Source organism: Peromyscus californicus, unplaced genomic scaffold (assembly GCF_007827085.1).
Source record: "Peromyscus californicus insignis strain IS unplaced genomic scaffold, ASM782708v3 Scaffold_5__1_contigs__length_169319896, whole genome shotgun sequence".
NCBI classification, from domain to species: Eukaryota; Metazoa; Chordata; class Mammalia; order Rodentia; family Cricetidae; genus Peromyscus; species Peromyscus californicus.
The window spans coordinates 109793275-109820737 of NW_026294573.1; the positions used below are offsets into that span (position 1 = coordinate 109793275).

At 37.2% G+C, this 27463-nt stretch overlaps 1 protein-coding gene and 1 pseudogene across 18 annotated transcripts in view; one reads left to right on the plus strand and one right to left on the minus strand.

Moving 5' to 3' along the window:
- Window positions 1-27463, plus strand: part of Lingo2 (leucine rich repeat and Ig domain containing 2) — a 1194974-nt gene that overhangs the window by 286832 nt on the left and 880679 nt on the right. The window lies entirely within an intron of this gene.
- Window positions 25715-25820, minus strand: LOC128098136 (uncharacterized; annotated as a pseudogene).

The window sequence follows — 27463 nt, forward strand, 5'->3', positions numbered from 1 at the left end:
TGGAATCTTTATTAAGAATGATGGACTAAATCGACAGGTGAGATTCTAACAGAGTACCTTTAGGAGAGGTGAGGACAATTTCCTGGATTTAGTTTTAGATTTTGTTGTTCTTGTTTATAGATCACTGCAATATGGACAGCAGCTTTGAAATAGACGTGTATAGATAAAGGAATCTTTAAAGTCTGTCACAGGGTAGAGGATACCAAGGTGGGCAATAGAATTAAGAATTAATGTTTAGGATGAAGGGGTTGAGAACCCTTAAAATTGTGAGCAGAATTAATCTACTTTCTTATTTTACTGAGTTGTCATTGCAATGGCTGCCCTCTGTACAACAAGCTGGCCTAGATCTTACTATGTAGATGAGACTAGACTCTAGCTCACACTTTTGCCCTTTCTTAGCCTCCTAAGTGCTAAAATTATAGACATGAGCCCCATACAAGTTTTAGTTGTTTCAATTATAGTTATTTCTTTCATTTTCATTGAAGTTACAATAGTTCATTCCTGTGACCGAGCTTTTTTAAAATACGGACCACTGGGGAACATTCATCAAAACTAAAGTGTACTCAACAAACATTTTGGTGTATCTGTCAGATCTCTTTTTTTTCTCAAGATTTACATCCAGTATTAAATATTTAATGCAAGTATATTCACAGCAGTGTTGTTGACTACAGCCACCCCTACACTTGCTCAGTGCTTAACTATGAGGATGTGAAATTCTACCATGACAACTGTCGGTAAGTATGAACACTTACATAGTGTGGTCAAAAGCTAATAAGGCTTAAATGTCTTTAATCAATTGGATACATGAATGAAGTTAAATGACTATATAAAAGGAAAAGATGTAGTAAAAATTTAAAATAACAAGTTGTATGATTCCTAGTTGTATTTGAATTTCCTGGACAACCCTTCAATGTATCTTACTCTTTGTTCTAGTTTCGTGTCTGTTTATATGGTAAAATACCCTGACCAAAAAGCCTATTATGGAAGCAGGGGATTGTTGTTGTTTGTTTTTGCTCTTTAGGGGGCCTGCCACCCAGCTCCCAAATAAATCACACATGGAGGCTTATTCTTATTTATAAATGCCCAGACTTAGCTTGGCTTGTTTCTTGCACTGCTTTCCTTAACTTTAAATTATCCTGTCTACTTTTTGCCTCTGGGCTTTTCCTGTTTTCTTACTTATGTGAATCTTACTCTGTGGCTTGCTGTGTGACTGAGTGGCTGTTCCTGGAGGCCTCCTCTTCCTCTGGCTACTTCTCCTTGATTTCTCTTTCTATTAATTCTCTCTGGCTGCCATCCCTGCCTAGCCTTTCTCTTGCCTTGCTATTGGCCATTCAGTTCTTTATTAGCTCACCAGGTGTTTTAGACAGGCACAGTAACACAGCTTCACAGGGTTAAACAAATGCAACATAAACAAAAGTAACACACCTTAAAATAATATTCCCCAACAAAGGCTTGTTTTATCTTACAGTTCTGAGGGGATGTCAAAGCAAGACTATAGATCACATCCACAGTCACAACATATCCACAGCCATGCTGGTTAGTTTTTGTCAACCTGAGAAAAACTGGAGTCACCTGAGAAGAGGATATATCAACTGACAAATTGCAGCATTAAATTAAATGCCTGTGGGACATTTTCTCAATTGATGATTGATGTGTGAGGGTCCAGCACACTGTAGGTGTTGCCACCCCTGGGCATATGGACCTGGAGTGTATAAGAAGTAAGCTGAACAAGCCATGGAAAGCTAGCCAATAAGCAGAAGTCTGTGTTCCAGGCTACTGCCTGAGTTCCTGCCCTGACAATTCAACGATGGACTACTTCCTGTAAGTGTAGAGACCAAATATCCCTTTTCCTCCTCAAGTTGGTTTTCATGCTTATGTTTATCACCACAACAGAAAGCAAACTAGGACAACAGTCAAGGCCAGGAGTCACAAGTGTTCTTGTTCTGTCTGCTTGCTTCCTTTACTCTTAATAGTTCAGGTCCTGTCCTAGTGAAGTGCCTATGGTGGGTTGGGTAAATTAACAAGACTTTCCAATAGCCATGAACACAGGAAAACCCGATCTAAATAATCACTCAACTGAGACTCTCTTCCCAGGTTGTTACAGGCTGTGTTGAGATGTTAGGTAAAGCTAATCAGCACACTCTTAATGAGCTATTTTCTGGGGTTGTTTGGAAAGGTTTCTCCTTATTTATGTTGATCAAAGACATTATACTATGACAAAAACTTCAGATGTCATTGGGCACTTCATTTCCAGACACTTAAGATGAAATTCAAGTTACTACTTAATACCAACATGATTTTGGAAAAGTCATTTTAAAATCAAGGCTTGGGTCCATCCACTATAAAATAGTAGTGCTATATTTGAAACCCAACTCTCAGGACCTTCTTAAGGAACAAATGGAACATTGATGTTTTAACATGTGCTGAATATTTCTGGGAGACTTTATCTGTGTTGATATATTATTGAAGATTATGGGATTTGAAATAAAAAAGCCATTGATTGATTAATATCCTTCATGTTAAATATGATGTGATTCTTCTTTATAAGAATGCCCCAGATAAAATGAGGACATAAACACCAAAAGCCTCAGCATCAAAGTATATAGAGATACATCTGAAATACCTGAAACTTCATTAAGACATGCATGTTCATGTAAGAGAATCTAAGTTAGCATGAACTTTTTAGATCTACCCTATCTCACACCCACAAAAAGCAAACAAAAAAAACACACACACACTTAACTCTCAAACTTAAGAGTTGAATCAATCTGAAAAGAAAAAAAAACCATGTATTATTGGATATGTAAATTACTGACCAGGGGCTGGCCAGTGTTGGCGCACACCTTTAATCCCAGCACTCAGGAGGCAGAGGCAGACAGATCTCTGTGAGTTTGAGGCCAGCCTGGTCTACAGATCAAGATCCAGGATAGGCCCCAAAACTACACTGAGAAACCCTGTCTCGAAAAAAAAAAAATATTACTGGCCAGGTTTCAAGTCTTAAAAATGTCAGTCATTAAAACTAAGATATTAAAAGGGGCAAGCCCTTTCAGTTTAAAAGTAACAAAGAACATGAGATATAAGTACAACATATGACCTTGCCTAGTTCCTAGGTGAAGAAGAAGGGGAAGGGGGAAGCAAGGATGCTTTAAAGGCCACTCCTGAGACAATAGGTAAATGTAAAGATGGACTACACTTTATACAATTTTATGGCACTCTGATTTTCTAAGATTGCTACTATCATATTTCTTGAGATTGAATAACATACATGAAAATTCTTTTTTTACAATCATGGCTCAATAAATCAATAACATACTCTCTATAACTTATACCCACAAAGTTCTTGAGATAGTAATATTTCTCCAGTTGCTAAAATGTTATTTTTTTTGAGATAGTAGTATTTTAAACATGTAAGTTGAAGTTCTTTTTCCCTCTGAAATGAATGAAGTATCTTATAACTTAATATACTAAGGTTCTAAATACATATAATTTTGTATGCACACAGAAACAAGTATCAGATGCACATGTGTACAGAAAGAAAATTAACTCAGGCAGATAGATGTAACAAAATGTATGTTTTGTGTGTGTGTGTGTGTGTGTGTGTGTGTGTGTGTGTGTGTGTGTTTGTGTGTGGTGTGTGTTATGTAATATAAGTAAACACAGATATCTATTATATCATTTTTATCTTTTTTAAAAGTTTGAAGTTGCCAAAGTAAAAATGCAAGGAAAATTTAACGGAAACACACAATAATGTGCATTTTATTTGAAATGGGTATAGGACTCTATGCTATCAAAATAAAATAGTCATTATCACTACTACTTTTCAGGATCTGGCTCTGCAATATCTGTTACTATTCCATAATTATACTCTGATTGATGACCATATTAGCTTTTTGTTGGGAAAGGGGTAATGTTCACTGAGGATGAATTATGGTTTAATTAAAGCTTGGTAAGAAAGACAGGTTCAAGAACACAAAACTTTCTTAGCAACCAGGCCTGTTGATTGTATACCATGAAGATTTGTCTCTAATTATTCAACAACCAAATGAACAAATGATGAATGAACAATCACTGCAGATAGCCATATTTCAATTAACTACTAAACTCCAGGTTTGAGAATTGGCAATAAAATTTCCATTGTAGTATGTCATTAAAGTCATGAAAGGATAGTGACAGCTCTGAGATGCCAAGACCTTGAGCATGAAAGTGTTCTATATATTTAAAAGGACCCAAAAGTTCTGTTTCACCCCTGAAAACGTTATGGATTAGGGCTACTATAAGGGGGGCCAGCATACTGCTGATTGAACAAACAAGTGTATATTTAGCCTGTCCAATTTGAGTTTTATAGTATATAAAATTAAAAGAAATATGTGTATTTGTATAATATAGATTAAATCCCTTTGATGGTGCAAGCCTTGTGCCATCATAGAGAAAATTATAAAAATGGTATATGCAAACACAGAATCGTGATTGAAAAAAATAAATATTTGGAAAATTAGTTAAAGATGAGAAAGGTTTTACTTATTTACTTAAATTTATTTTAATTATGATTATTGATTTGATTATACTGTTATAATTTACACAATAACAGAATGGTGACATAAAACCAATTTGTATGAAGACTACAGGTTCTAAAGCTGTCAACCAGCCTTAGCTTTTCATAGCCTTCTTCAGATATTGGTTTTTAAATTAACAGAAACCATAAACTAGTATCATTACACATTTATTAATAGAATAGTTTCAATTGTAGTCTCTCTTTCCAAAAATATTCCATATTGTAACTGAAACCAAGCAAATGTTATATGCCACATTTTAAAAAATAAACATAGCATTTTTGCTTCTGTTATCATGTTTAACCACCATGCTACATTTATTTAGCTTGTTCATGTTACTTATTTATATGCTACAAAAATATCAACATTTTCATTTAGTATTAGCTTTTTTGCTCAATATATTAATTTATAAAATAAATTTATATTTATGTTAATTATCTTAGAAGCAGAATCTATAGTATTGTAGCATCTAAATACTCAATTACCTAAACACATATTAGAACTATTGAATAAAATTACTCTTTAGAGTAAATCAAAAGTGAAGGAAATGGGTTGAGAGATTGCTCAGTGGCTAAGAACAGGTGCTGTTCTTGCAGAGAACCTGAGTTCAGTAATGAGAACTAAAGTCATGCCTGTACCCCACAAGCATCTATAACTCCAGCTTCTCTGTAGGAATCCACAAACAAGTGCATACCCCCTCGTCCCCACACACAGAGAGCATACACACAAACACACACACACACACACACACACACACACACACACACACACAGAGAGAGAGAGAGAGAGAGAGAGAGAGAGAGAGAGAGAGAGAGAGAAACCTTAAAATATAAGGAAGCAACTCCTCTGAGTCATTAACTGTGAGCCAAGTTCTTCATTATTGAAGAAAGGACTATAATCTTCTACAGAATTTTTCAACTTTCAGATATTCAGATTTGATTCAAAAGCAACAGTCTTTCATTCCTGTTAAGAAATGTTAAGGAATTCAAACCAAGTTGCACCAAGATGACATTCTTTGAAGCATCACTAGTCTAAATTTTTTATTCCCAATTTGAGGTTAAGCCCACAAATAACTTTAGGACAAGTGTTTAATAAAGTCTTTCCCAGCCTTGACCTTTTGTTGCTGATGTGAGTCTGAAGACAATGTTAGTTGATGATAGAAAATGTTTGGGTTATTGATTCACAAGTAGAAAAAATAAATATAGTTGAATTTTGGTTATTGAATTTTGAGAAATGTTAAGTATGAATCATTTTTAGTGCATTTTTTCTTTTGTCATTGCTGGTAGAATCCTAATCCTCTGACAAAAGAACATCTGTTGACTTCCAATCACATATCTTTTGGTTTTGTTTCAGTTTAATAATCATAATTTTTCCAGTTAGCCAAATTGAATTCTCACTCTTGCAAATTATCTGTCAGATTTTGCCTAAATGTTGCCAAATGGAAAACTAGTTTCCCACTTGCCCCACTGTAATGTTATAGGTGCAGATATTCAAGCTTGAGACTGTCAATTAAACTTTTATTTAATCAAAACTTTATTAATTTTACTAAGAACTAAGCATTTATAGAGAAATGTGATCATGTTTCCTGTTTGGGGGGAAAGTGTTAAATTTGCTTATTGGAGAGTAATTTCTACAGAATTGTCTGTACCAAATTATGCTGAAATCTTTTGTATCTTCAACAGCTGGCAAAACAACTGATTGAATAACCATAAGAGGACAATTGCTGCCTGAATTGTCATCACATCTAGAGCTATAACCTGTTTTCATTGTTTCTCTAGAGATAACATCGTTCAGGGCATCCCTGTTATTGTTGCATTGTTCCCTGCTGGTAGGTCTTATCTCTCCTGCTAAATGTCATCTCTTTCACTATTTCTAACATATGTGAAGACAAAAGCAATAGGGTAATTCCAAAGGAAATGAAGTTGCTCTGCCTGTAAATGTCCGTTTCCTATAATATAACTTGAGGACATTGCTAGATCAGACATTCAGGCAAATGCTAGACTTTCTGTTGGGTGAATGATTAAAAGACACTAATATTTCTTCGGTTTTTTTATGTCTATCATTTTACTTGGAGGTGTGAAACCTGAGTTAAATGACTTTTGAATCATTTTTTTTCTCAACTTGTATGGTTCTTTGGTTTTTTATGAGTAGAAGCATAAAATGAAGATAGCTTTGAAGTGAAAGATTAAAGACAATATTGCATTGTAAACAGAGGAAATCATATCACTGACTGTACAGACAAACAATCCTGTGAAAGGTGTCTTGTTGCACAATTTATTATTCACCTCCATTGACAAGATTTATTCTAGTCAAAAAAGATAAAAGATATTAGGTGTTACTAACTACTAACTATAAACAAAATATTTCCAACATCTTGGGAGATGAAATACTATTCTAAGCATTTTACATGTAGAAAGGAAAGGACCAAAGAAATACATTCAGCCACTCTGTATCAGAACCGCTATATGGGTCTAAATCTTTTGTTTTGCTGTGCATATGTCATACCATGTGGAATAGTTATAGGGAAAATGCTCCTCATACCTTTCTGCTTCAGATGCTACAAAGATAAAGATCTCAGTGGTTTGTGTGGGTAGTGTAATTTTATACTTAGTTGAGAGTGTTGCTGAACTCGAGACTTTATATTACACAAAAGAGATACATGAAATCTTTTACTTCACTTTCAATGTTGAATATTATACCATATGCCTGGAGTACTTCTACCATGTGTGCAAAGTAAAATGTTGAATCCCTTTCCCGATGACACCTCTACATTCCCTCCCACTTTCAATTCATACATCCTGAATTAAATAATTTAAACTAATACACCATATATCTTAAATGTGTACATGTTTATATTTTGAATATTGTTCTCAGAAATAATTTTTAAATAGATAGATAATTATGGTAATATTTTCATGTATTTAGCAGTATGCAAATTTTCTAAATAGGATTTACATAGTATTAATAAATACATTGTAAGCACTATGTAATAGTTTAAATTATAATTTGTTTTATCTTTTTATTTTGATAAAGGTTTAAGTTATTTTACTCTTTTGCTGACACATAATGCAATTAATGTCATTGTTAATATATTTACATATAAAATTTGTATGTAGTTATCTAGAAGACAAGTTTTATATAAAATTATATCTCTATTTGAACTTGACGTTCTTTGCAATATATATTTCGAGAAAAGAATGTCAACTTCATTTAACTAGCAATGCAGTAAGATTTCCATGTCCTTATACCCTTAGCTGATATGGACTATAATTGTTCTTAGGCTAATAAGTAAAATAATTTGTTACTATTTGAATTTTCATTTTATATGTATCATACATATATTTGCCCATTCATTAAAAATTGAGAAATAAAAGAAAGCATGGAAGAATGAAAGTGAAAAATTCTGTTACAGTAGAGGAGAGATCAGAGATACACATTTTCATATATTTGGATATGCTCCGCTTTCTGACATGTTTATGTTACTGTAATTGTTTAGGGCGTACTTTTATAAGTTATATTGACAGGTCCTTCATTATTTATGCTGACAACAGCTTCTTGTCAGTTGTTTATTTGTTCCACGTGACGAAGGCACATTCACAGTTAGTTTCTAAGTAGTAAGCCCAACAGAAACAATTACTCATGAACAGGAAGTGCTGACCTGGACATAAGAACATTGGAACTTTAGAGGAAACTGCAACCCCTGTGTGAAGAATCAGAGAATATTTCATCATGGATATGATATCAGAGCAGTGGCTTTAAGGACCAAAACTTCTCTAGGAGGAAATATCACTTTACACAGATGTGTTTTATATTCAAAAGCAAGTGACATGTTTGGGCTCCCGTAAGAAGTACATACTCTTTATGAACTGAAGTGAGGAGAAATTGGGTTGGACAGGTTTTGTGAGAAACCTAGTTATTTGGAGATTAATATTGGAAAATAAGAGTGGAAAAACTCCAGCATTCTTGAAGCACAGATATGTAGATATGTGTGGTATTTGAGATGAGCCTGTTCTACATAGCAAATTCTAGGCCATCGATGGCTACATAGTAAGATCCTGTCTCAAAAATAAATAAAAAATAAATAAATAAATAAATAAATAAATAAATAAACAAACAAACAAACAAGGTGTACTTAAAAGATCAAGGGTAAATATTGTGTATCATTTAATTGATTGGTCTCTGATTTTAAAATTGAGAATTTAAAAGAAATGTTTGAAAGAGTGAAGGTGAAAACCCTTTTAGATTTAGTATTTAAGTTTTATTAACAGAAAAAAGCATAGACTTTGAAGTTGGAATGAAATAATAATTCAGTAGAAGGTCTACTGTGATATGATACTCAAGGAAAAATAAATAGGTGATAAGTGGGGGAGGGGTAATAATAGATCCCTAGAATTTGCTGGAGTGAGACAAAGGGTCAAGATGATTATAATGATCCACTTAATTAAAAATTAAATCAAATAACAACATTCACACATGGTTCAAAGCAGTTGACCTGGGATCATTTTGACAACACAGTTAATAGGAATTTCCATTTCCCGATTCCTTAAGGCTAGTGACTGACGCTGTCTTGTGTACCTTGTGTTTCCTTCATCAGGATTTGGACAGTATAATACACAGTTCAAATACAGGCTGTTACTTTTGAACTTTACTGCTTTATTGTTTTGATGCTTACTGTGTTTCTACCATGTATAAAGAACTACTTCTGTAGTAGGCTACTTCTAAACCCTCCCTGGTTCCAGATCACTAAATAGTCACCCCATCTGCTAGATGTAGCATTTGTCTGTTATTAAGTCAATGTCATAAGACCCAAAAGCAGCAAGATCAGGAATTCATGGCCACCCTAAGCTTCCTAGCAAGTTCAAAAACAACCTAAACTGCCCAAGACACTATCTCAACAAAAACAAAACGAAGAGAAAAAGATGCAGGGAAGTCCATTATATCATCAAATCACCCAGCACTACCTTCCATCAACTATGTAAACAAAGGATCATTACTTATTATAATCACTCAACTATTCCACATACTGTGAATTGAACCTGAAATGGTATATTCATTTTTCTTCTACCTTTATTTGAAAGCAGAAATATTGTGCTTAATTTTCATCTACAAAATGTAATCTTTAAGATCTGGAAAATATTATTCTACAGGAACCAAATTATGTTTGCCATTGCTTAGCTTTGCACCAATTATGCGATTTTCTTCAATGAGCAGAATTATAAGCACTGAAGTTTCAGTATTTTAAGCATTTATTTGTTTATTTCCTCTCATGCCTTTTCTAAAGGGACACTTAATTCTCTGCAAAAAAAAAATGGAAAATTAAATTGACCTACTAAATCCAGAACATTGTATATTTGAGAAAGTTTGACTTAGGATGAGCTATTTGCAAGATGACAGGAAATTGTCCACAACATGACTTTCTAAGGGCCTCAGCCTTGAAGATGCAGAGAAGGAATGACATGTGTGCAGGTCTCCTGTTACTTCTTCTGACCTCCAACAGGTCAGTCCTCCTGAGTCTCATGTGCATCATCCACTTGCACAGGCTTTCATGCACACCAGGGAGACCAAGAGCAAATGCAGGTATCTCCGTCAAAAAATGGATCTGTAAATCATATTCATTGGATTATTGACTTTTAATAGTGATTTAAGCCATCATTTTCTGAGAAATATGTGCCAGAATATACAGAGTAAAATATTGTCAATGTGAGGTATTCACAGAAAACAGCACAGGACTTAAGCCATCACACCTTTTTTTTTTTTTTTTTTTTTTTTTTTTTTTTTGGTTTTTTGAGACAGGGTTTCTCTGTGTAGCTTTGTGCCTTTCCTGGATCTCGCTCTGTAGACCAGGCTGGCCTCAAACTCACAAAGATCTGCCTGCCTCTGCCTCCCAAGTGCTGGGATTAAAAGCGTGTGCCACCACTGCCCTGCTCATCACACACTTCTTAAGACAGATTGCAATAAGTGTGTATCACATGAATTTGTAAAGATCACTCACTAAGTAGGATGGGAAATCTTCATAATTGGAATATTATTCCCATGTAAATGGATATTTTACATAAAATCTTGAAAACTTTGTCTTATTGCAAAATTTTTGCAAATTTAAGTTAGCTTTCAAGTTATATGTGACGAATGGGATCATTCTAATGCAGTCCTTGAACTCATGTCTTTAGCTGATCCTGTACAGAGTTGAGTGTTATTTAAAACGTATATTCTTTATTTCACTTCCACTTTATTTCCTTAACAGATTTCACAAATTCTGTAGGTAATTTTGAGTACTGGAAACTTATGGGGATTAGGGTAAACATAATCTCTTAGGTAGACCTGGGTCTGGTATTTTTTTGCCTTTGAAGAAATTACTGTCTTTCTGATATGTAGTTTCTGCGTCTTTTAGATGGAGATATTTTTATCCCTTATGTTCTCAGAAATAAGCGAGTTAATATACATATATTGTAGGAGGTGAATGAAAGCTCTTCTTAAGTTGTCTTTAAAAAATGAAAATGGCAACAATTTGTGAGTAATCTGTTTTACTTTCTTACATTGATACTGTAAGTATAAGAGTTTGTCTATATTGAATCTTATAATATTTTTATTCATTAAATATGTTCTTTGTTTGATACATGTGCATAATACATATTGTTTACTCTCTTCTGCACTCTTTGATGCTGCTCTCCTCTTTCTACCCCTCCCTTTGCCTACAAATTTCTGTTTGGCATTCCTGTCTTGTTTTGTTTTGTGATCCACTGTGTTTAGACAGGAATATCTATGTGATCATAGGTATGGAGATATCCACAGGAGCCTAGTTGATTAAATAGTGGGTTTACAACTAAAGAGTTACCTGGAATCTCTCAGTAGCCAATAGTTCAGTAGTAAGGGGTAGCGACCCATCAGCCCACCCTCCATCAATGATCAATGATTGATCATTGGAAGGACTAAGCTTTACAGGCCCAGTGCAAGTAAGCACAGCTGCCGAGAGATCCTCGTGACAATGATTGTGTCATGCCTACAGATATCATTTCACAGACCTTCATCCTGTTTTCTGATCCTTACTCTCTTCCTGACTGCCATTCCACAATGTTCCCTGGGAATTAGAGAGGGGGACCTACATGTTTTGATTAGGGCTGTGCTCTCAACTCAGAATCTCAGTTAGTCATGAATTTCTGCATCTGCCACTGATCACTGTAAATGAGGGCTTCTCTACTTAAGGCTGTTAGTAGCTTTTGTCTGTGGGTATGAACATAGATATATAGAAGGCAGTTTGATATTATATAAATTGAGTTAAATAATTTACAGTAAATTCCCCCACTGGGCCTATGACCTTCCCAAACATGGGTTGTTGGCTTGACTTGTGGTACTGGGCATGTATTTTCTCCTCTGGCATGGGCCTCAAATCTAGAATGGTTGCTTGCCCTCATAACCTTCATGCCACTGTTCCACATGCAGGCACATCCTTTTTTTATTATTTAAAAAAGATATTTTTATTCATTTTATATGCCAAGCACAGATCCCCCTCTCATCCCTCACACCACTCTCACCCCCCAGCCTTCCTCTTAGTCCACTCCCTCCTCCAAAATGGTAAGGCCTCTCCTGGGGAGTCAGTCAAGCATGGCACATTCGTTGAGGCAGGACTAAGCCCCTCCCCTCTGCATCAAGCCAGCTTTGTAGTTCATAAAAGCTATAGCTGGGTAAGACTCTTGTTGATGCCTTTTCTTACCCCATATCACCCCCCTGCGTCTCGCCTTCTAGTGCTTTTTAATGGAACTAGCATGGAAGAAGTTTCTAGCTCGGCCTCTTTATAACTTACAACAGAGGTGTGCAGTTCTGGTGGGCAAAGAAGCATACCAACAAGAGCCTTAGTGAGCCTGGCAGGGGTTTGCAGGAGTTCTTTGACAAACAACTCCTACAGATGTTATCATACTTACCAATGAGAATTTTCCTTAGTAATCCACTGCTCCTGGGGTCAACATTATCTAGCCCTGAATATATATCCCTTCAATCACTTTTGATTTTTAATTGCTTTTATTTATTTATTTTTTATAGCAAGCTGTGGAGACATTCCAGTACAGCTAAAGCTACATATAGAGAGACCCTGTCTCAAAAAAGCAACAAAAAAAACAAGAAAATATATTCTTTTTTAATTCTTTTTTTTCTTTTTTAAATTTAATTTAATTTTATTTTACAATACAATTCAGTTCTACATATCAGCCATGGATTCCCTTGTTCTCCCCCCTCCGGCTCCCTTCACCTTCCCCCCAGCCTACCCCCTATTCCCACCTCCTCCAGGGCAAAGCCTCCCCCGAGGATTGAGATCTACCTGGTAGACTCAGTCCAGGCAGGTCCAGTGCCCTCCTCCCAGGCCAAGCCTAGTGACCCTGTATAAGCCCCAGGTTTCAAACAGCCAACTCATGCAATGAGCACAGGACCCGGTCCCACTGCCTGGATGCCTCCCAAACAGATCAAGCCAATTGACTATCTCACCCATTCAGAGGGCCTGATCCCGTTGGGGGCCCCTCAGCCATTGGTTCATAGTTCATGTGTTTCCATTTGTCTGGCTATTTGTCCCTGTGCTTTATCCAACCTTGATCTCAACATAGAAAATATATTCGTAAGAAAATAATTTTGTGCACTTATGTGTATATACATGTGTGCATTGTGTGTGTGTACAGACGTGTGCCACTGTACATGTGTGTAAGTCAGAGAAAAACTTTGATAAATTAGTCCTCTCTTCCACCTTGTTGAAACAGCATCACTTACGTTGTTTCTGCTATGCTGAATACTCCATGACAGCTATCCTGTGAGCCTCTTAGTAGTTTTCTTGTCTCTACTGTCTATCTTGACAAGAGTTCTGGGACTAAAACTGTGCATTGCTACATCTGGCTTTTATTTTATGGATTCTGGTGATCAAACTCTAGTCAACAATCACTTAGCTGCTGAACAGTCTCATTGGCCTCATCATTACTTTTCTATACAAAGACAAAGCTGTATACAATTCATTTAGTTCAGTTACTATTAGCCATTCTCTTGAATATATGGATTAGTGGTATAGATTTAATGTCTTGTTGTATTCCTGAAACATCTATTCCATGACTGTCATCACCAGTGGTGGAAGACTTTCTTGTAAATGATTATTCTCTCATCATCAGTCACATATTTATTCCTTGAGTTACACTCTTTCATCGGTGTCTAGAGGGAAGGTTTTAACTGGAAGGAGAGCATCAGTTGGAGGATCGTATTAACCCAGGCGCACAGTTTTCATTTACTGCTCTATTTTTGTTTTGTGCTTTTTGCTTGCTATGTTTCTGTTCATTTCAGTTTTCATCACCAGGAAAGGATGCAGGCTTCCTTTGGAGCTGTGCTACCAGTACGGATTGTCATAATAGTAGCATGAATTGTTCCTTGAGTGAAGATCCCATCTCAGTTCTGCAGCCTTTACTTTCTGATGGCTGCAGTAGTTATTTTAAGTATTTGTCCTGTCTTTATAATATCAGCTTCTTCTACCTTTCCCTTTTTTTACTCTGATTTGTGTTTTCCTCGGTGTGTTGAAAAGTGTGAAGTTAAAAAATTCTAAGAATTAGAATTAATCTAGACATTCTAGCACTGTTGCACTTCTTGTTTAGATGTTCAAATCAGAACTGAGAGACCAGCTTCACGTCCCCTGGTGGTATTTGTCTTCTAATAAGCTTGGTGATTAGTATTAGCTTAATTAAAAAGAACCCCAGATAGCTGGGACTTCTCTCCAGGTTGTTGAATAGTACCAGATTGAAGTTAATCAGATAAGTTCATGCTAACCTTAAAGACTTTTCACTCTAATATCTGCCAGCAGAACAAAGAAACACCATATAATTGCTTGCAATGCCACCTTGTGCAGCACATGCCACATTTGTGCCACCATTCTCCTTTGCCTTGAGTGGCTTGGATGCTGACTCTCTCATCTCTTAGGCTCAGAACCTGGAATATGTTCCTTTTATATAATTATTTAAATTTTGTGACATATAACCATGCTTCAATTAATACAAGAATTCCATTGTAGAATACCATTGGTATTAGGCAATTTCATCTTTGTTGTTGTTATGGAAGCATCACATAGTCTGCTTACACAAAGATAGATGCTCTGTTTTACTGCATATCTATCTACTCTGTGAGCTATATACTTATGGACATATCTATAATGCTGAAATCCAGAGTAACCAGTGAGTAATAGTCTCATTGTTATTTTACATTCAAAACCATTAGAAAAAACAAATCCAGACACCTAACTACCACCAACAACTGGATTTGGATTGTTTACTTGTCTAGTGTAAATAAATAAGGTCAATGTGAAGGATGAAATATTATAAAAATCAGTCCTAAATTCTCTCCTATGCTTACATGACCAACAAAATTTCACATTTGAAATGGGATAGTTATTCACTAAGCTGCTTAAAATGGCATCTTTTTAAATATGGTGTTCTGTTTTCAAACCTTTGCTGGCTTCTGAATTTATCTCATCTGCTCTACTGGTATACTGAAGCTCAAAGAGAAAATTGGCCTGATTCCTCAGGTGATTAAAGAATCTGCTTACATGATCACTCCCTAATTAGGGAGGGTTTTAATTATAGATATGCAAGAGAGATATTCCAGAGCCATCTGGAAGAGTCCAAAACAGAGAGAAAGGATAGCAGACTTGACATGGTGAGGGTTAGGGAAGTAGGACAGCAGGAGGGATTGAAGAAAGAGCAAGAGATAAAATAATGAGAGGCTAATGAGAGAAGGAAGAGAGAGAGGAAAAGAATAAGAGGGAGTACACATGGATAGCAAGAGATAGAGTGCATGTGGGTAATGAGAATAATAAGAGCAGCAAACAGTGAGAATATCTGGATAATAAGAATGAATAGCTGGGAAGAAGGAAGCCTGTGAACGGGAAGGAGTTTTAAGTAGAGGATGAGGTGAGATAGTCAAGGATGCTAGTGTGGATGCTGAAATGTGTAAAAGGTAATTGTGATACTGACAGAGCCTAAAGCCAGGATGGGCTTTGATATAATAATAGACAACACAGGTATGTGCCAATAGAGCACCTGTCCTTTCAGCCAGAGGTAAGAAAGATGACTTTTAGCAGATGAGAAACAGAAACAGTTTCAGAAGTTACTGAGGAAAGGTGGCTTTTATCTAGCCACCAGATACCTCCTGTGGTTTGGCTTGAGCTCATTTCTGGATATTCAGACAGCCTGAGACCTCACAGTGATCTGATTTCAAACCTTTGTTGGCTTCTGGATGTATTTCATCTACTCAACTGGTACATTGAAGGGAAAATTGGCCTGATTCCTAAGATTTCGTCTAGGACAGTTTGTTTCTGGATATTGCCCAGCTTGGTTAATGCTAGGAACCTTCCACAAAGCTCTTATTCTGTCAAACACATTTTTCAGGTATACTATTTCTTAGTGGCATCATTATTTTCTAAATTTTCTCATTTATTGTCTACAGTCCTGGTGTGCTTGATAGTTTTCACTTATATCTATATCTTGTGTAGTTTTATTCACAAATAGTATAGCAGAGAATAAATGGCAAGTCTATTGCTTCTTTATATTGCCTGTGACAGTCATGTGTCCCATCTGCTTCATATGTTCTTACCCTCTCTTCATTGCTAGCTTGTGCTGTCTCTTCTGTTTCTTTTATTGGGTAATCACTCTGTGAAGCAAGCTCTAAGCCTCTTGCTACCAGATAATGTTGGCTCTGAAAGCAATCTGTACCAGTTTGGATACTTTTCAAGGAACACAGGTATTCTGGTCCTATCTATCTATCTATCTATCTATCAATTTATCTATCTATCTATCTATCTATCTATCTATCTATCTATCTATCTATCTATCTATTTCTGTTGCTTAAAGCCAGGACATGTATTGGGTTTGTGTTTATGTCCTTAACATCTGAATAGAACTATGCCTGTTACATAACATCCATGCAATGAGTATTTATGAGTATGTAAATAATTTTACAAGCTTTTTTCCCATTTACAAATTTTCATTGCTCAGTCAGCCAGTCTGGATTCATTCTGTGTATGATTTGGGAATATGCAGTGATCTGCAATGACAGCATTGAACTCTCTGAGATGTTATGCTCATAACATTGTGAAAAACATATTTTAATTAATCCTGACATTTCATGATATACTTTAAAAATCCTAAAATTCTCAAAACCACGGAAGGCCTGAGTGATATGTCTCTAGACCAGTAAAATTTATAGATTGTTTTCTTTCATTAATTATAAATTAAACTTGTAGGTTTATTCTTGATCTTTAGCTAAATGTTATGACTGGAGTAAACACAAAGGGTGAGAAGAAGGAAAGATGACTCATTACTGTGATTTTATTAAAGCAGGGTCACTTTCTGGAATTTTTTCCATTTACATAGGCATACATCTTTCTCAGAGTTGAACCTAGTGAGGAAACTAAGATTTATTTCTGTAGCTTCCTCAGGTTTCAGCCTTTCACTGAGAAAGGTTTACTCAAATATAGGACAGGAAAAATGTTAAATCTAAGAGCTTATGCAAAATACAATTCTATGTATTTATAAAGTTAATTAGAAGGTTAATTGAGACTATTTTAGAGTAAAATTATCTTAACATGTGTATATTGTAATGCAAGACTCATATATATGATTTTTGCTTATTCTAAGTAAAGGCTTTTGATATATAGTACAAAAAGTACAATTTGCTTTTATGTTGTATTCATAATTTTCAGAGTTTCTTGTTGTTTTTCCAATTAAAAGAAAATTGTAAAACAAATGGGTCTACTCTGGATAGCCATGAATTTGTCTCTCTTGTTCATATCCTGTAATTCTACTTTAATGCTTTGTGAAAGATCAGACGATGATATAAATATTCTTCAAACTTTGGGTATTATCACATGTGATTTTTGTTGGCTCATGGGTGCAAGCTTTACATAAACTGTGAAGTGTTGTGGATTTCTTTGTGAATCACCAATCAAATCTAATATGGTGGTTTACAAAGTAATTCATAATGCTTCACAGGTGCCTCTGCGTTTGATCTATACTTTGAAGCCCAAAATCCTTTAGTAAGCCTTTGAGAATAAACCTTTGAACTGTAAGACTGAAACAGTCCAAAGATCATTAGTATAAATTGATTATATATTAATATAACTATATATGAATATATATATATATATATATATATATCAAGCCCTGGAAAATTAAGCCAGGTGTATTACAGCAGGCTTGTAATCCCAGCACCTGAAAAGCTGAGAAAGGAAGCCTATAGATTTTGAGGACTGCCTGGGATATATTACCAGACCATCTCTCAAACAAATAAACACCAGAATTGTTTTTAATTAAATTACATGTGTGTTTTACATCGATTCACTGTCTCTCCTGTTTTTTTTTTTTTATCAAAAACCAAAGCAGTTTATAATATGCCTCATTTTAAAATGTGATGTTTCAGAAAGAAACAAAAGCATTGGATTAGCATCTGTATTCCTTAATCATAAATGAACCATTTTGAATTTTTTTTTTATTTTGCAATACAATTCAGTTCTACATATCAGCCACAGATTCCCTTGTTCTCCCCCCTCCCGTCCCCCTCACCTTCCCCCCAACCCCCCCCCCCCCCCCCCCATTCCCATCTCCTTCCAGGGCAAAGCCTTCCCCACAGACTGAGATCAAACTGGTAGACTCAGTCCAGGTAGGTCCACTCCCCTCCTCCCAGGCCGAGCCAAGCAATCCTGCATAGGCCCCAGGTTTCAAACAGCCAACTCATGCAATGAGCACAGGACCCGGGCCCACTGCCTGGATGCCTCCCAAACAGATCAAGCCAATCAACTGTCTCACCCATTCAGAGGGCCTGATCCAGTTGGTGACCCCTCAGCCATTGGTTCATAGTTCATGTGTTTCCATTCATTTGGCTATTTGTCCCTATGCTTTATCCAACCTTGGTCTCAACAATTCTCGCTCATATAAACCCTCCTCATTGTCGCTAATTGGACTCCCAGAGATCCACCCAGGGCCTAGTCATGGATCTCTGCATCCAGATCCCTCAGTAGTTGGATGAGGTTTCTAGCACGACAATTAGGGTGTTTGGCCATCCCATCACCAGAGTAGGTCAGTTCGGGCTGTCTCTCGACCATTGCCAGCAGTCTGTTGTGTGGGTATCTTTGTGGATTTCTGTGGGCCTCTCTAGCACTTTGCTTCTTCCTATTCTCTTGTGGTCTTCATTTACCATGGTCTCCTATTCCTTGTTCTCCCTCTCTGTTGTTGATCGAGCTGGGATCTCCCGCTCCCCCAAGCTCTCTTTCCCTCGACCCTCGCCTTTCACTACCCCCACACATATCCAGGCTGTTCATGTAGATCTCATTCCATTTCTCTGTCATTGGGCGATCCCCGTGTCTTTCTTGGGGTCCTGTTTTCCAGGTAGCCTCCCTGGTGATGTGAGTAGCAGACAAGTCATCCTTGTTCCACATCTAGTATCCTGCTATGAGTGAGTACATACCATGTTTGTCTTTCTGAGTCTGGGTTACCTCACACAGGATGATTTTTTTCTAGATCCATCCATTTGTCTGCAAACCTCATGATGTCATTGTTTTTCTCTGCTGAGTAGTATTCCATTGTGTATATGTACCACATTTTTTTTATCCATTCTTCAGTTGAAGGGCATCTAGGTTGTTTCCATGTTCTGGCTATTACAAACAATGCTGATATGAACATAGCTGAATAAGTGCTCTTATGGTGTGGTTGAGCATTCCTTGGGTATATGCCCAAGAGTGGTATAGCTGGATCTTGGGGGAGATGGATTCCCAATTTTCTAAGAAAGCACCATATTGATTTCCAAAGTGGTTGTACAAGCTTGTATTCCCACCAGCAGTGGAGGAGAGTTCCCCTAGCTCCACATCCTCTCCAGCATAAGGTGTCTTCAGTGTTTTTGATCTTAGCCACTCTGACAGGCATAAGGTGGTATCTCAGAGTTGTTTTGATTTGCATTTCCCTGATGATTAGGGATGTTGAGCAATTCCTTAAATGTCTTTCGGCCATTTGAGTTTCCTCTGTTGAGAATTCTCTGTTTAGTTCTATAGCCCATTTCTTAATTGGACTGTTGGGCATTTTGATGTCTAATTTCTTGAGTTCCTTATATATTCTGGATATCAGTCCTCTGTCAGATGTGGGGTTGGTGAAGATCTTTTCCCATTCTGTAGGCTATCGCTTTGCCTTGTTGACTGTATCCTTTGCTCTACAAAAGCTTCTCAGTTTCAAGAGGTCCCATTGATTGATTGTTTCTCTCAGAGTCTGTGCTAATGGTGTTCTATTTAGGAAGTGGTCTCCTATGCCAATGCGTTCAAGACTACTTCCTACTTTCTCTTCTAGCAGGTTCAGAGTAGCTGGATTTATGTTGAGGTCCTTGATCCACTTGCACTTAAATTTTGTGCACTGTGATAGATATGGATCTATTTGCAACATTCTACATGTTGATATCCAGTTTTGCCAGCACCATTTGTTGAAGATGCTTTCTTTTTTCCATTGTGCACTTTTGGCTTCTTTGTCAAAAATTATATGTTCATAGGTGTGCGGATTAATGTCAGGGTCTTCAATTTGATTCCATTGGTCCACATGTCGGTTTTTATGCCAGTACCAAGCTGTTTTTATTACTGTAGCTCTATAGTAGAGCTTGAAGTCAGGGATCGTGATGCCTCCAGAGGTTGTGTTATTGTACAGGATTCCTTTGGCTATCCTGGGCTTTTTGATTTTCCATATGAATTTGAGTATTATTCTTTCCAGGTCTGTGAAGAATTCTGTTGGTATTTTGATGGGGATTGCATTGAATCTGTAGATTGCTTTTGGTAAGATTGCCATTTTTACTATGTTAGTCCTGCCTATCCATGAGCATGGGAGATCTTTCCATTTTCTGAGATCTTCTTCAATTTCTTTTTTCAGGGACTTAAAGTTCTTGTCATATAGGTCCTTCACTTGCTTGGTTAGTGTTACCCCAAGGTATTTTATGTCATTTGTGGCTATAGTAAAGGGTGATGTATCTCTGATTTCCTTCTCCGCTTCTTTGTCCATTGTATATAGGAGGGCTACTGATTTTTTTGAGTTGATCTTGTATCCTGCTATGTTGCTGAAGGTGTTTTTAAGCTGTATCAGTTCCTTGGTGGAATCTTTGGGGTTGCTCAAGTATACTATCATGTCATCTGCAAATAGGGAAAGCTTGACTTCTTCCTTGCCAATTTGTATCCCCTTAATCTCCTTATGTTGTCTTATTGCTCTGACTAGAACTTCAAGTACTATATCGAATAAGTATGGAGAGAGCGGACAGCCTTGCCTCGTTCCTGATTTTAGTGGAATTGCTTTAAGTTTCTCTCCATTTAATTTGATGTTGGCTATTGGCTTGCTGTAAATTGCCTTTATTATGTTTAGGTATGTTCCCTGTATTCCTGATCGCTCCAAGACCTTTATCATGAAGGTGTGTTGGATTTTTTCAAATGCCTTTTCTGCATCCAGTGAGATGATCATGTGGTTTTTTTCTTTGAGTTTGTTTATATGGTGTATTACATTGACGGACTTTCGTATGTTGAACCACCCTTGCATCCCTGGAATGAATCCTACTTGATCATGGTGGATAATTGTTTTGATGTGTTCTTGGAGTCTGTTTGCCAGTATTTTATTGAGTATTTTTGCATCAATGTTCATGAGGGAGATCGGTCTGTAGTTCTCTTTCTTTGTTGTATCCTTGTTTGGTTTAGGAATCAGGGTAATTGTAGCCTCGCAGAAGGAGTTTGGTAATGTTCCTTCTGTTTCTATTGTGTGGAACAATTTAGAGAGTATTGGTATTAACTCTTCTTTAAGATCTGGTAGAATTCTGCTCTGAAACCATCTGGTCCTGGGCTTTTTTTGGGTGGGAGACTTTTAATGACTGTTTCTATTTTGTTAGGGGTTATTGGACTATTTAAATAGTTTTTCTGGTCTTGATTTAACTTAGGTATGTGGCACCTATCCAGAAAGTTATCCATTTCTTTTAGGTTTTCCAGTTTTGTGGAATAGAAGTTTTTGAAGTATGACCTGATGATTCTCTGGATTTTCTCAATGTCTGTTGTTATGTCCCCCTTTTCTTTTCTGATTTTGTTGATTTGGATGCTCTCTCTCTGTCTTTTGGTTAGTTTGGATAAGGGCTTGTCTATCTTGTTGATTTTTTCAAAGAACTAACTCTTTGTTTCATTAATTTTTTGTATTATTCTCTTTGTTTCTATTTTATTGATTTCAGCTCTCACTTTGATAATTTCCTGGCGTCTATTTTTCCTGGGAGACTTTGCTTCTTCTTGTTCTAGAGCTTTCAGGTGTGCTGTTAAGTCACTAGTGTGAGATTTCTCCAACTTATTTATGTGGGCATTTAGTGCTATGAATTTCCCTCTTAATACTGCTTTCATAGTGTCCCATAGGTTTGGATATGTAGTGTCTTCATTTTCATTGATCTCTAGGAAGTCTTTAATTTCTTTCTTTATTTCTTCCTTAACCCATTGGTGATTCAGTTGGGTATTATTCAGTTTCCATGAGATTGTAGGGTTTCTGTAGTTTTTGTTGTTGTTGAAATCCAACTTTAGACCATGGTGGTCTGATAGAACACAGGAGGTTATTCCAATTGTTTTGTATCTGTTTAGATTTGTTTTGTGGCCAAGTATGTGGTTGATTTTAGAGAAGGTTCCATGGGGTGCTGAGAAGAAGGTATATTCTTTTTGTTAGGATGGAATGTTCTGTAGATATCAATTAATTCCATTTGAGTCATGACATCAGTTAAGTCCTTTATTTCTCTGTTAAGTTTCAATTTGGGAGATCTGTCCAGTGGTGAATGTGGGGTGTTGAGTTCTCCCACTATTAATGTGTGGGGTTTTATATTTGATGTAAGCTTTAGTAATGTTTCTTTTACATATGTTGGTGTCCTTGTGTTTGGGGCATATATGTTCAGAATTGAGACTTCATCTTGGTGGATCTTTCCTGTGATGAGTATGTAATGCCATTCTTGATCTCTTTTGATTGATTTTAGTTTGAAGTCTATTTTGCTGGATATCAGGATGGCTACACCTGCTTGTTTCTTAAGACCGTTTGATTGGAAAGTCTTTTCCCAGCCTTTTATTTTTAGGTAGTGTCTATCTTTGAATTTGAGATGTGTTTCTTGTATGCAGCAGAAAGATGGGTCCTGCTTTCGTATCCATTCTGTAAGCCTATGTCTTTTTATAGGTGAATTAATTCCATTGATATTGAGGGAAATTAATGACCAGTGATTGTTCATTCCTGTTATTTTTTTGGTGGTGATGTGTGTGTACTTCTATACGTTGGGGTTTACTGCTGTGGCTTTATCTGTTGCCTGTGTTTTCGAGGGTGTATCTGACTTCCTTAGGTTGGAATTTTCCTTCTAGTGCTTTCTGTAGGGCTGGGTTTGTGGATAAGTATTGTTTAAATCTGGCTTTGTCATGGAATGTCTTGTTCACTCCATCTATGGTGATTGAAAGTTTTGCTGGGTATATTAGTCTAGGCTGACATCCATGGTCTCTTAGTGTCTGCATTACATCTGTCCAGGTCCTTCTGGCTTTCAAAGTCTCCATTGAGAAATCGGGTGTTATTCTGATGGTTTTGCCTTTATATGTCACTTGGCCTTTTTCCTTTGCTGCTCTTAATATTCTTTCTTTATTCTGTACGTTTAGTTGTTTAATTATTATATGGCGAGGGGACTTTTTTTGGCGGTCTAGTCTGTTTGGTGTTCTATAAGCTTCTTGTATCTTCATAGGCATTTCCTTCTTTAAGTTGGGAAAGTTTTCTTCTATGATCTTGTTGAATATATTTCCTGTGCCCTTGAGTTGGTATTCTTCTCCTTCTTTGGCCCCTATTATTCGTAGGTTTGGTCTTTTCATGGTGTCCCAAATTTCTTGGACATTTTGGTTCATCACTTTGTTGGCTTTAGTGTTTTCTTTGACTGATGAATCTATGTCTTCTACTGTATCTTCAATGCTAGAGATCCTCTCTTCCATCTCTTGCATTCTGTTGATTATACTTGCATCTGAAGTTCCCAATCGTTTACTCAGATTTTCTATTTCCAGCATTCCCTCTGTTTGTGTCTTCTTCATTTTTTCTATTTCCCTTTTCAGGTCTTGGACTGTTTCCTTCATTTGTTTCATTGATTTTTCTTGATTTTCTCTCAGTACTTTATTGTTTTCTTCCAGGACTTTATTGATTTTTTCTAATTTGTTTGCCCTTTCCTCTAGTTGTTTACAACGTTCTTCCCATTTTTTTGTCTTTTCCTCTACACAAGCCTCTAGCTTCTTCATGATGTCATTCATAAGGCTGTTTTCTTCTGCTTCTTCTAATTTCTGATGTTCAGGTCTAGGTGTTGGAGGAGGGCTAGGTCCTGGTGATGCTGTATTGTTATTCATTTTGTTGTATATGTTTCTGTCTTGACGGCTGCCCATCTCCTTGTGGTTCGTTCTTGGCCTTATCAGCACACTTGGTTCAGAGAGAGCTGACAGATTCAGGAAGTCTCTCTCTCTTGTCCAGATGGGAGCTCTCTTGTCCAAATTGGAAGTCCAGGGCAGGATCTCTCCTCTCTCTCTCTCCTCTTTCTCTCCTCTCTCCCTCTCTCTCTCTCTCTCTCTCTCTCTCTCTCTCTCTCTCTCTCTCTCTCTGTCTTTCTCTCCTGCCCCAGAAGGGAAGTCCGGGGCAGGATGGGAGCTGGGGGCCGGCCTCTAAGTCTCAGGAAGAGGCTTGGGGCTCAGGCTGATGGGCGTGGGGGCAGGGCGTGGAGACTACAGGGTCTGCCAGGGGTCTTGGAGAAGGGGATCCTTCCTGGTGGGGCTAGAAGGGAACCTGCCCGGTGGCCAGATCCTGGGGCCAAGTTGGGCAGGTCTTCCCTGGAGTGGCTGGTGCCCAGGGATGGGGCCCGGGGCAAGCTAGGGCACTCACCTGTGCTCCAAAAGGGAAGTCCGGGCAAGATGGAAGCTGGGGGCCGGCCTCCTCCCATTTTGAAGTTTAAGTCTATTACTTTTACTTGGAGAAATATACGCATATAGTTACAAAAGAATTATTCATCTTGAAGATATATCTCAATTGTGGAGGCAGCACAAGTTTAAAATCTGATGGGAAAGGCCAGTAGGCTGAGGAACTGCAGTTCAAGTCTGATGGCATCTGAAGGTTTAGCCCTTCCTACCTCAGGAAGGTCCCTGTTGGTGCTCTCAGAAGGGCCTTTTGCTGACAGGTGCAATGTGTTTTTAGGGAAAATGTGAATCAAAGCTACTGTTTCAGATATGACTCTCATGTAACAATCACCTTCAAAGAAACATCAGAAAAATGTTTGACAAGACATCTGGGTACCATAGTATGGCCAGTTTCAGAAAATTAACCATGGAAGCAAGAGTGTTTTCAGCAAATACAAATAAAGGAAAATTTGTAATTTTAAGAATGTAAGCCAGAGAATTGTATATATGGCAAGAACTCTAACACTGAGCTACATCCCCATCCCAGGAACATAGTTTTACATTTAAAATGACAACTTGATATTCCTTATAAGATTTCTCTATTTTACAAACCTATCTCTGGATATGGGAACTTGAAGATATTCAAATTAAAGTTAATTTGTTGGAAGTTGAGTTCATTAATGAGCATTTTGCAACATAATTCCACTGAAACATTCTTAACCCAGAAGATTATGGAAATAATTTCAGCATAAGTATATTAAATGTTTTCATGAGAGTTTAATATTTTCGAATGAGTGTATTTTAAAGCTGACTACTAGATCTTTAACTCGTTCTAATAAAATTTTTGTTTTGTATTTCATTCATTGAACTTGATTTGAAGCAGGTATCAAGTGAAATTTGCTAAACTTGGAAATGAACATGGAATTGGAATGCTGCTATTGTTCCAGACTGCAGCAGTGGTGAGATATGTGTGTCAGCAATGCTCTTACTGTTAGCCTTATCCCCTATCCTGGCTTTGAGATCTTTGAAAAGGTTCCTATGCATAGGTCATACTCATGTCAGAATTCCAATATAAACAACAATTTTGTCTAACAATTAATGAAGTGGAGAAAAATAAGGAGAGGCAATAGTATAAGTTAAGTTAAGTCAAATATTGTTGAAATAGAACAAGTGAAATAGCTTGCTGGCAACCTATGGGTTGAAAAAGTTTCAGTTTACTCGATTGCTTGCTTGTAAGAAACACTTCCAGGTCTCCCATCCAAGTACTAACCAGGCCCGACCCTGCTTAGCTTCCGAGATCAGACGAGATCGGGTGCGTTCAGGGTGGTATGGCCGTAGACACATGAACTATGAACCAATGGCTGAGGGGTCCCCACTGGATCAGGCCCTCCGAATGGGTGAGACAGTTGATTGGCTTGATCTGTTTGGGAGGCATCCAGGCAGTGGGACCGGATCTTGTGCTCATTGCATGAGTTGGCTGTTTGAAACCTGGGGCCTATGCAGGATTGTTTGGCTCGGCCTGGGAGGAGGGGACTAGACCTACCTGGACTGAGTCTACCAGGTTGACCTCAGTCTGTGGGGAAGGCTTTGCCCTGGAGGAGATGGGAATGGGGGGGGGGGGGGTTGGGGGGAAGGTGAGGGGGATGGGAGGGGGGAGAACAAGGGAATCCGTGGCTGACATGTAGAACTGAATTGTATTGCAAAATAAATTAAAAAAAAAAAAAGAAACACTTCAGCAGAATTATTCAAATTCTGAGGATATTAGCTGTATGCTAATTAGCAGTTAGTAGAATATCAACCTTTATTTTCTTGTGGGTACACTCATGTACTGTAACTGAGAAACACTGTAACCAGTGTCCTAATTTTGTCTCCTTGAGAGAATGTATTTCTACAACCTGTTTCCCAAATAATAATTAGAGGAGTAAATTAAATATCCACAGTTGTTCTTCAGAAAATTATTTCTTTCCATAAGCAAAAAAACCTTTGGGGAAATAAATAAGTGTTCCTTCAGAAAAAGGGCTAAGATTTATAGAGATCTTCTGTTCCACGTAGTTTACCTATGTTATCTCATTTATTCTGGCTACTAGTACATTCCAGTCTACAGGTAAAAGACATAAAGTTCCCTGACTTCTAAGCTCTGCTTTGTGCTATCTCATATAGCTATCTGCAGAATACTCTAATGTATCCACAGGCTTTCCAACATACAGATTAACTTTAAGAGACAAGAAAGAATCAAATTAGTTATGTCTATTTTTCTAGTACCATCAGTTTCCTTTTGTGGGTTTTCCAGTATATTGCTACTTTTAAGGAAACAAGCTTCTCAGATCTGCCTGGAATGATGTCATGAACTCTCTGGGCTGATTGTGGAAATGTTTTCTGTAAGCAGGTACCTACTCCTGCCAGAGGTCCCATAGTTAAGTTACCATCCTCCATTTAGTGAGCTTTCCATAGCAGGATGATGTCAGCATTTCAGAATCTAAAACACAGGGGCAAACATGGAGCCCTGTGTGAGTGAGTGAGTGAGTGAGTGATGAGTGAGTGAGTGATGAGTGAGTGAGTGATGAGTGAGTGAGTGATGAGTGAGTGAGTGAGTGATGAGTGAGTGATGAGTGATGAGTGAGTGACGAGTGAGTGAGTGAGTGATTGAGTGAGTAAATGAGTGATGAGTGAGTGAGTGAGTGATGAGTGAGTGATGAGTGAGTGAGTGAGTGAACAATGTTGGAGAGACTCAAAGCTAGAAGAGTTTGAACATAAATGGGGACTGGTGATTGTAGTTTAAAGTTTATCATTCAATAAACAACTTATTTCACTAGTTCCTCAAAGAGGACAAGGAATATAATTTCTATGATGATGAGATTATATAATTTGAGAAACCTGCTCAAGTGATTCTTAAATGTGTTTCTTCCTGAGAATCACTGAATGAAAACTTTGTGAGGTCGGGAATCTCAGAAAAAAATAGGAAAAATTGAAAAATACAGATATA